Here is a 10,245-nt window from a genome sequence, read left to right on the forward strand (position 1 = left end):
AACAAATTCCCTTTTGTCAGACAGTGAGAACAGTGCACCCTCAAGAGAGCACGAGTCCTGTGTGGCTCACTTTACAGTGCCACCTATAACCTGGTTAATAATTTGCTAAGAAAATGATTAGTGTAACACACTTCCTCCAAGTTCTGAATTTTATGCATGAATAATTTTAAAATGGAATTAATTTTTAAGTAACAGTCGTTTCTAAGCTGATACTCTGCATGTGTGCACTCAAAAGTGTCCTGCTAGACACAGGTTGCCCAGAGCCAAACTTTGACTGCTCTTTGGGCCAACAGGAGAAAGGGAGGTGGGAATTTTCAATGAGAAAATTCAGACTGTTACATGGTTACACTTAAGGATACCTGACTTCAGCTCCTGCATCTGTCCTTACTGCATGCAGGACTAGCATTTCTTCCCTCTTGCGCTGCTCTCTTGGTGGGTATGGTGAGCCCAGGGTACCCCATCCCCCACTGGACCTGGCATTGCCCCCCTGAGGCCCAGTTAGCAGTGAGAGAGCCGGGAGGAGCAATGGGAAGGCATTGGGCAGGCAGCCCTTCCAGGCAGGGGTGAGGGGGGGCATGGTGACCAGACCTCCAGCTCTGCTGAGGTCTCTGATGCTCATTCTCTGATGCTATTGTGTTTCACTGAATTGCTTAGTGGTTTAACTTCCACTGAACTAAGTATGAACCTCAATAATTTTTTACATGGCCAGGATGCTGTTTCTGTGCCTACCTGTGGCTTTCAGTAGTGTATGTGTATTTCTACAATTCACGGCTTTGCTCTAACGTTGCTCAGGATGTATTCCCTCTCTAAATACTGTCAAATCCCAGAGAGATGCCCTGTAGGATGTTCTCAAGCTTTCCCACTGTAATATCATTTTAGTTCCTCTTTAATTATACTTTCAGTCTTCTGTGTTTTAAGGTTTTCCTCTTCCGCTTGATGCAATCTTGTGTCATGAATGCTGCGTTTGCTCCTCCTTGACTTGCTCCATTCATGAGTAAGCCACTGGAGCTGGGATGCTCCCTTAGCACCCATGGCAGAATTTTTGCCAGCAGTAGTATTTGGAAGTCACCCAGCCCCACCAGGATGTGTGTAAAATCCTTTGGCACATGGACTTTGACAGAGGTAGCTGCACTGGCATTGGTGCTGTGGCTGGGATGGTGTGCCTAGCTGGTGAACCCAGGGAATGGAGGTGCCCAGTGCAGCTGTACTGACACAATCCATCAATAAATGCAAAGCACCTTGGCAGGAGCATGCTGAGCTCCTGTCCACGTCCCAGGAACTCCTTAGAATGTTGGTAGAGAAAGTGTGGAAAAAGCTTGCAGTAAATAAGCCTGCAGTTTAGAGAGGTAATGGAATAAATATGCCTCTCTCACGTCCCAGGTAAGTGCTCTACCCATACAGAAATCCATCCTCTGATATTTTCGGCAAAGCAAATTGATATTCCTTGGTTTATGGACTTCAGACTGCCCCTGGGTGATTATCAAAAAAGAATCTAAGGACACAGAGAGAAGAAATGCCCAACTACTTGTGGCACTTCCAGCCCTGTGCTCGCTCTGAGAAGGGAAGGGAAAGTGGCAATAGGAGATGCTGTTTAGGAATATCATCTTATGAACAGCAGTTTTTCTCTTTCTCCACTAGCTTTGTGAAACTGAAATTATCCATCATTTCACCCTCAACTTTCTCCTCTCCACACTCAAAAGTCCCAAACCTGTTAGTATTTCCCCTAAGGCAGCTGCTCCAACCACTTAACTGTGTTTGTTGCCCTTCTCTGTTCCTTTTCTAATACTTTGCTACCTGAGAGACAGAGGCTGCAGCTCATTCTACTGTAGATGCTAGGTTTTAGAGACTGATAAAACATAATTTTCTTTCCTGCTTTCAGTACACTTTTTGATTATGTCTCATGTTTATTGGCATATTTGGCTGCAATTACACGCTAAGTTCAGACCACAGTGAACTGTGACTGCTCACCTGCTATCTTTTTACCCACTGACTTGGTTTTATGAGATCCTTCATCATCAAAAATAGGTTTTTTTGCTAACTACATAGCATTTAAATGCACTGAGCATCTCTTTCATACATTAGTTTGAAAATGACCATTTTAATCCACAGCTTTTGTCCTAATTAGGGATTTAAATACATATGTTTGGCCACAGGATACAACTCCTACATTCTAAGTGCAACAAAACTTGTCTTCATAAGTATTATCAGATCGAGACCTTCTTGCAGATAAATATCTTCTATTGAAACCTTAAAATAGGTGACAAGTTTGTAAAGGGCAGCACTGTTACCCCTGCCAGTGTTTGGGATTGTGTCATACAAAGAGGAGGAAGATGGATGCCTAATCCAAACATGCTTGCAGATTTTTGCTCAAACAAGTAGTCCAGCTGATGTTACTCACACTAGTGACATTCTGAGGATGAGACAGTGTCCCTTTTATTGAATCAAGAAAGGACTAAGTGCCAAAAATGATCTGTTGCTTTGCTTGTGAGTAAGAAGTTGTCATCCTTCTACGTGAAAAGGAACCATGTCATGGTTTCACCTGGTCCATCTGCCACTTCCTTTAAGGTGTGCTCCTATCTCCCACAAGTGGGGGCCTGGAAATGTCCTGCACTTCGGCACACAGAGAAACAAGATATTGTATTAAGAATAAGCATAGACTTTTCTCTAAACTGCTCAAAACTGGAGGTATGTTGGATGACGAAAAATAAAATTTCCATGCAAGCATAAATTTCCATTTAGGTTGTACAGGCAACCTCTTTTATAACTTGTGGTCCAAACTACCAAAAGCCATTAAAAAAAGCTCCAATCCATGACATAGCATATAGACGCACTAGTTGACTCACATTTTCCCTGAAAAAGTAATTTCATGCATAGAATTTGGTTGGAAACAGGTGCCTCTGAGCTTACAGCAACCTCAGTGTTACGGATGACATCTGAATTTTAGCCTTAATTCCTTCCTTGACTTCTGATACAGTTACAGCCAGTCTATTTAACAAACATGTATCTCAGTTTCCCCTCTTCATGCTGAGAGCAGTACTGCCTCCTTTTCTAACACATGTGGTTGAAAGATGTTATTTTGAATGCCAGTGCAGGACTCAATGCTGGCGGCTGTGCTGTGGGAGGTATGTTCCTCAGGAAGAAGTAGGTGACTTCTAGCCCTGCCAGCCCCATGTGAAGCACAGGGCATTTGCTGCACAGGGACATGAGGATGACAAGAAACATGGGCTCTGCCACGAGGAGGCTGAGTTATAGACCTGTTACTGGGAGAGGTCCAGACAAACCTTATCTATGGTCCAGCTCCACATTTGAAAGCCATTACTTTAACAGTTCCTACCTGCAGTATTTCACCAGCATGGTGATTGAACTTTTGTATTTAAATAGGGGAGAGAGAAATTACTAGAGTGCTTCAGATCCACAAAAAGGTTTAAATTCTTTGCCCAGGAAAGTAGGATTTGCTCTGAGTACCATAGGGACTGTGAAGAACATCTGCATCCTTTATGGATGGCACCTGCTGCAAGGCTGCTGAAGTACAAGCTACCCATGGCAGTCCTGGTTTCCAGACAGAATATGCTTGTTTGTGGTCTGCCTGTGGGAGTCAGATCTCAGTTACAACAGTCTAGACTGATGTATGCTACACAGTAGAGGAAACCCTTCTGCAGAACTGTAGCCTCAGACACTGCGCAGTCTCTGCCATTGTGCATTTACTGCAGTGATGCTCTCTATCCTTGGCAAAGTCTTTGCCAAAGTTTACTGCAATATAAGTGAATCAACAACCTCTTCCCTCTCTAGTTAAGAGTTTAGCATGATGGAAAGTGAGTGTATGTAAGACATATAGTGTGTGGAGATTTTGACCTTGAACCACAAGATTAAAACAGACTGTCCAGAGAGGTTATGGAGTTTCCCTCACTGGAGGTGAGCAGGGAGGTTGGATCAGATGACCCACTGTGGTCCCTTGCAACATTACCCATTTTGTGATTCTAAGAGAAAGTCAGCAAAAATCTGTCAAATGCAGAAATCTGAAAACTGAACTAAAATTAAAATGTTTTAAAAATAAATAGGCATGTAGCTAAACAGGTTTGGGGCAACAGAGGACAAAAAAACCCTCCAGTTTTATTAAAAGAATCTGACCAATTGCCACAAAGAGGAATATCCTATCCTCATCCCATCTCTCCTCTCTGTCATCTAGTCAAAGTAGATTTCATGAACATCAAAGACATTGGACATATATTGCTTCTTTTCTTGCATTAGCTGTTCATTGTGCTGTTTAACTTTCCAGCAAGTCATTAATAAAAACTTACCACCTGAACTACTGTTTCATGAACATAACTCAAAGCCCTTAGACTGATAACAAGCTCCTTATGCTTTAGATTAGATAAAGATAGGAGATAATTATCTCTGTAATTCCAAATAGTGCACTAATTTATTTGAAAAGCACATAGAAAGTTCAGACAAAGTTATATTTTTATCTTCTGAACAGACTGTGTTGAAACAGTCTCATTTTTGTTTGATAACTTCTACAAGTTTATGAACATATGAGAAGTTTCCTTTTGTTCAAAGAAACCTCTCTAATCTTTATAAATATATTGAAACATTGTGAGTCACACAACAAAAGGTGAATAAAAAGACATTAATTCATATTGTTTTTCTCATTAGGCCTAACATGGTATTTTGGGCCTGAATTATGGTTTTTGAATTCTTGAAATTAATGGCAGCACCACTTTTGTGGACAGGTGATTGTTTTTTTTACAGATCTTGCAAAACTGGATTAATCCATGTTTGCAAAATACTTGGAACTCCTATAACGCTTATCTAAATGTAAATGTATCATTAACCAGGAATTGATGCAACTTATTCACTATCCCATGAACTGCTGGGTCCACCCAGCACTTAGAGAAGATCCATTAAAACAAAGAAATTCAGGCAAAGTGTTCTTCACTAGGCTGGTTTTTGTTTTATAGATGAGCTACAAAGTGTGCTGGTCTCCCTCTGGACTGGGAGGAGATTCCAACCTGTGGCAGTCGAGCTTGCTGGGTGCCAGGGCTTTTGTTTGCTCAGCCCTGCCCTTCCGTACCGTGCTGGGGATATGGTCTGGGTAGTACCTACAGAAAGGAAATGCAAACTTGAGAGCAGACACGAGGTGCTGCTCTGGCCCAAGCCCAGCCAATCACAAGACCTTGCTGGAGTCATGGGTAAAAGGCTTTGCCCTTCTGTTTCTTGGCGAAACCTTTAACCTTGTGTTTGGGCTTATAAAGAGGAAGTCTGTTCTGTTTTCTGTTGTATTTGACAATGAAATTTAACCCCTGAATGCGCAGCATTTAGCTTCAGCTTTGCTGGTCCTGGATCCCTGGAGTCTAAGATGGGTATTGGTACCAGCACAGGCCAGCACCACAGCATCTCTTCTCATGGGCACTGCAATGTTAAAAGTACTGGTTCATCCTCTGGCTGCACTGACCTTGAGATCCAAAAGGCAGAGGTATCTCTGAATTGATGAATTTGTCCTACTGACTGTCCTTATAACTTGAAAGGTAATGAAACAGAGGCACATTTGAGGCTTTAAGGTGGGAGATGAGGGAAGGCATTAAGTCATGGAGTTTCCATAAATGTCAAGCAGAGGTGTATGTTCAGGGAGGCATTTCCATATAAGTCACAAGTGAGACAGAGAAAGAGCTAAAATGGTTGCACTGCAGTCTTTGGAAGTACAGAAGTGAACACAAAGTACATACACTGATAGGCCAATACCACAGTTATTTAGTCATAGAAATAGTCCCTTGAGGTCCCAGCTTGTGTATGGTGTGCCAACAAAAGCTGGTCATACACCACTGGCAGGACTAAAAATTATGTGGTGGAGTAAAAATTATGCGGTATTTCTGATATTTTCTATTCTGAGTGCAGGAATTAGTACTTTAAATAACGTTCCTTGTAGGTGACTGCAACACAAAATGTGCTCCCTCCTCTCTTGCAGACCATAGGCCTTGTCTTCTAATGGCTCAGCCATATGACTAGGTCTTGATTACCAAAGTAGGTAAGTGAAATAAATGAAACTATGCTTGGCTTGGCCTATAATGCATGTAAATTCCTTCCAATAAAGGTCAGTCTCAGCATTGATTCAGGTTTATCAGGTGAGTCATGTAATTTGATGTGAAATTTGGAATGAAATAGACAGATCCCTAGAAGGTTCGACTCCACTGCTAGCACTTCTCTGCAAGTTCATAATACTTTCAATGGAAGACACGGCTGCAACCAAACCTCATGGGCCTGCTGAGATGAGAGGTAATAGAGCATGGTGTTAATAATGCCAGGGTCATGGGTTCAATCCCCATGGACCATTCACTTATGAGTTGGACTCGATGATCTCTGGGGTCCCTTTCAACTCGGAATATTCTGTGAATATCTGTGAACTGATTTGTGACAATTTTTCCATCAGGAACCACATTTATGGCCATCTTGAAGTTCCTCTGAAAAGAATGAGTACTAAAATGAGAACAGAGTTTGATATTTGGACATAAAGTACGTTCATTGCTAGTTAAAGTCAATGCAAATATTCAGTTCCTTGCTATCTCTTCCTACTCTTGTCAGTGGCTTCAAGAAAGTCAATTCAGTGTTCGAAATGCACATATTATTTAGGGAAACATACTCTGGGAACTCAACTATCAGGAAAAATTCTTGATGAGCTGAAGCTTGCTGCTCTTATTGCTATTATATTTGCCAGTACAAATACTTATAAGAGATGCTATGTACAAGGGAACACTTGGTATCTTATGAGGCTGTAAAAGTTCCACCGTGTGATGTAAAGCAGTGGCAGTATGAATATTGTCTATGTGGGGAAGAGAAGAGCTAAAACCAAGGTGAAAATAAGCCAGGATTAACTTATCCCTGCTCAGGGAAAAAGCATAATTTTTTTAACCCATTCCAGCAGAACAAGCCGGTTCATTATAAACTGTAAAGCTGAAGCAGTTCTGTCTTCACTGGGCAAGCTCTGCATTTCTTAGGTTTGTTTTAGCATGGCAACAATAATTCCTACCCTTTAAGACAAGTCATCAGACTTGAGATGAGGGTATTGGACTGATGTTCTGTTGCTGATTTTACACAGCCAGGACAAAGTGAGAGTCAGGAAAGCAGAAATCAAGTCTGTATTCAAAGCTGGGCGGGTGGGAGGGAGGGACACACACAGCATCAGTTTCCAGTCATTTGTGCTTGCTGGTTTTTGAAACATGTGTTCCTTCAAAGGCCAGTTTTCCAGATTCCAAGCTGAGCAGTGGGACATGTGACTGCCTAGGCACTGCAGATTTGTCTGCATGGTCCACTGAATTTTGGTTTGCCTTTGCATTATAAGTCAGTCACCATATATATATTTCATATATGCATATGCACTATGTGGATATTGTAATAGTAGTTTTTAATAAAGAAGTTGAGAACCAGATGTAATAAAAAGCTTAAACACTGCTGAGCTTTTTTGCTCAAGCACTTGGAGCAAAATCCAACCCCAAAGCTCCAGGCTCTTATTCCTGACCCAGCTAACAGGACCAGTGAAAAACCACAGGAGGGCAAACCCAGGAGGTGAGGAGGTGAAGCAGTGAGCTTTGCAGTGCTGGGGATCAGGGAAGGCTAAGCACAGGGCTGAATATGAGCATCTACCTGAGCTCTGGGGCTTGGATGGTGCCAGGAAAGTGTTTGTCCCTACACCTGGGACCCAGAGCCACAGATCCCTCAGGATCTGAAGGGATCGGCTGGCTGTGATGTCTGATGAGAGGAGAGGAGAAATGAAGAGCACCTGAGTCCTGCTTCAGTTTGAAGGAGGAGTCTTGATCTCTGGACTTTGCTCCTGGGCTTTTTTCTGATTCTCATCCAATGACTGCTATATGTACCAGTTCAGAGAGCAGAATTTGTGATCACAGTGATAAATAAAGCCCTAGAGACTAGTTTTTTTTATCATGACTATTTCAGTGTCCTAGAGGTGGGCACATACATCCAGATGATAGACTGCTCTAAGACCATCTGCTTCAGAGGTCCTATGGCCATCTGCAATTACATACGTGTGTGAATAAAAAAAATAGTGTCAGCCTGCCAGCTTGATGGTTGTTATAATACTACCATGCTTTGTAAAAAGACTGTAGCTGAGAAAAGATTTTACAGAGTGTTATATGTTTTGAGCTGTGCAAATTGGCAACATGTCTTTATATGTATTGAGTAATGAATGGAAGAGGTAACAAAACTGCTTCTTCTGCATTTATAAGGAAAAAAGTAATTTTGAAATATACAGTTCATAACTTATAATGCGTATGCTACCTAAGACATCATGAAAATTAGCTAGAGGACACCAGCACACTGAAAGAAAGTTAATTTTCTCGTGCTTCAGTATGGAGCTCAAATTTTAATCTCCTTTGGAGGTCTCGCAATATAGAGTAAACACAAGTAATCTCTAGAATATGCCTTGTTTATTCCAGAAGAGCCATTTGATTCCATTATGTCATTGCTCGCAAGAAGAAATAGGGAAACTAAAATCTGTCATCTTGACCCAGGCAAGTTTAATAACCTGGGAGTTTAACAGCATTAGCTCAGCATCTAACAGGGACCAGGACCTAATGGCAGCAAATAAGGAACTTCTCAGCAGGCCTTTTCTCTGGGTGATAAAGAAGGCAAGGCAGTATGGTCTGTCTGTGTGCAGGGGGAGAGGTCAGACTTCCTTGCCTGAGGAGGTAGGGAGCATGGCTGAGAGTATCACATGTGTGAGGCAACTTCTGAAGGGATGGGGCTGACCAAGCTCTTCAAGGAGATCCTCTGGGAATGAAGGTCAAGGTGTGCTGTTCATCAGAGTCAGGTGTGCTGCTGATTCAACTTCCTCCTGCTTTGAGGGTGGCCACACCTAACTATGAATGAAATGAGCTTGGGAGATCTCTGCCCAAGCTCTGGTGTGGATTTATTGTAGCATCAGGTATGTGGAGAGACATCAGCTGAACTGAAACCAGGAAAAGCCAAAAAGAAAAAATGAAAAAGGAGTGAGGGAGAAATGACAGACCTGATAAATGGGAAGAGTGAAAAGGATGTGACTAATGATATGAGAAGAGTTGTTCCTGGAAAAACCGACTCACTGAACAATGATTCACACAATGAACACCTGGACATTTGCCTTTTCTTCGTTGGATTTACTCAGAGAAATAGCTGGCTCAAGGAACCAGTCACACTGCTGAGTTTGTTCTCATGATTTTATCTGTGGCACCCTGTTATGACTGTTGTAAAGCCTTAAGTGTTTCTGGACTTTGTAATGAATTTGACATGGGAGGATTTTTTTTCCTGTATGGTTGCAACCTATAAGCGGTTGCTCTGTGCCTGGAAAACTATTTCAACGAGAGAAAGATACTGGGTATGAGAAGCCTCACCTCTTCTAGTGACTTTAAAAAATAGAGGCATTCAATGAAGCATATTAGGTACCTTACATTTCTATATTTGCATTTCAAATAACACACTGCACTTCCTAATAATAGGACTTGTGAGCAGAGATACTACTATCTGAAAGACAAATGTGAGACTCGTTCATATGGCTCTGACTTCTGACATACTGACTTGAATTACTCTGCACTTGTCATGTAAAGGAGGGCTAAACTGACATTAGGAATTTGTGAAAGTTAATTTGGTTTTGCTGCTGTGAATTCTTGCTATTTTGAAACTAATACTCCATGTTGAAAGTACTGCTCATTCATATTCAACTAGCACACAATTATTCTATGTGTATGTACTTAAAATCAACATATTTCCAAGACAGCTCAATTCCCTCCCCTTATTATATTTACTTAGAATCATTAACAATGAGTTTTAATGCTTTATTTGATACTGGTTTTGAACTGTGCTCCAAAGAGCTAGCAGACTGCTAACAGACAACTTTTAGAAAGTCTGAATCATTCTGACTGCATGAGCAAATGGAGAACAGTTGTCTTTGAAAGCTTGTTGAAAGCACAGCCTAGAAGTGTTTTCCTGGAGAAACAAACACTGATTTCGAGGGAAAAGGGTGATCTGAAACAAAAAACAGAAAGCTTAACTTTCCCCAGAACTGTACACCTTTGAGCTGCAATTGATTTTAAACACTTCTTTCTTTAGATGCATAATTCAGAAAATAACGTGCTGCACAAATGTTTTCTTACCAAATATATTTTATTTTTTATTTGTTTTACCATAGCTCTTTATGGGCCAGCTGATTTCAGTTCCCTTTACTGCAGGTGTCAAAATACAGAGACTAGTGGGGACTGGTTC

This window comes from Manacus vitellinus, unplaced genomic scaffold (assembly GCF_001715985.3).
Source record: "Manacus vitellinus isolate BGI_N305 unplaced genomic scaffold, ASM171598v3 scaffold_1_pilon, whole genome shotgun sequence".
NCBI lineage: Eukaryota > Metazoa > Chordata > Aves > Passeriformes > Pipridae > Manacus > Manacus vitellinus.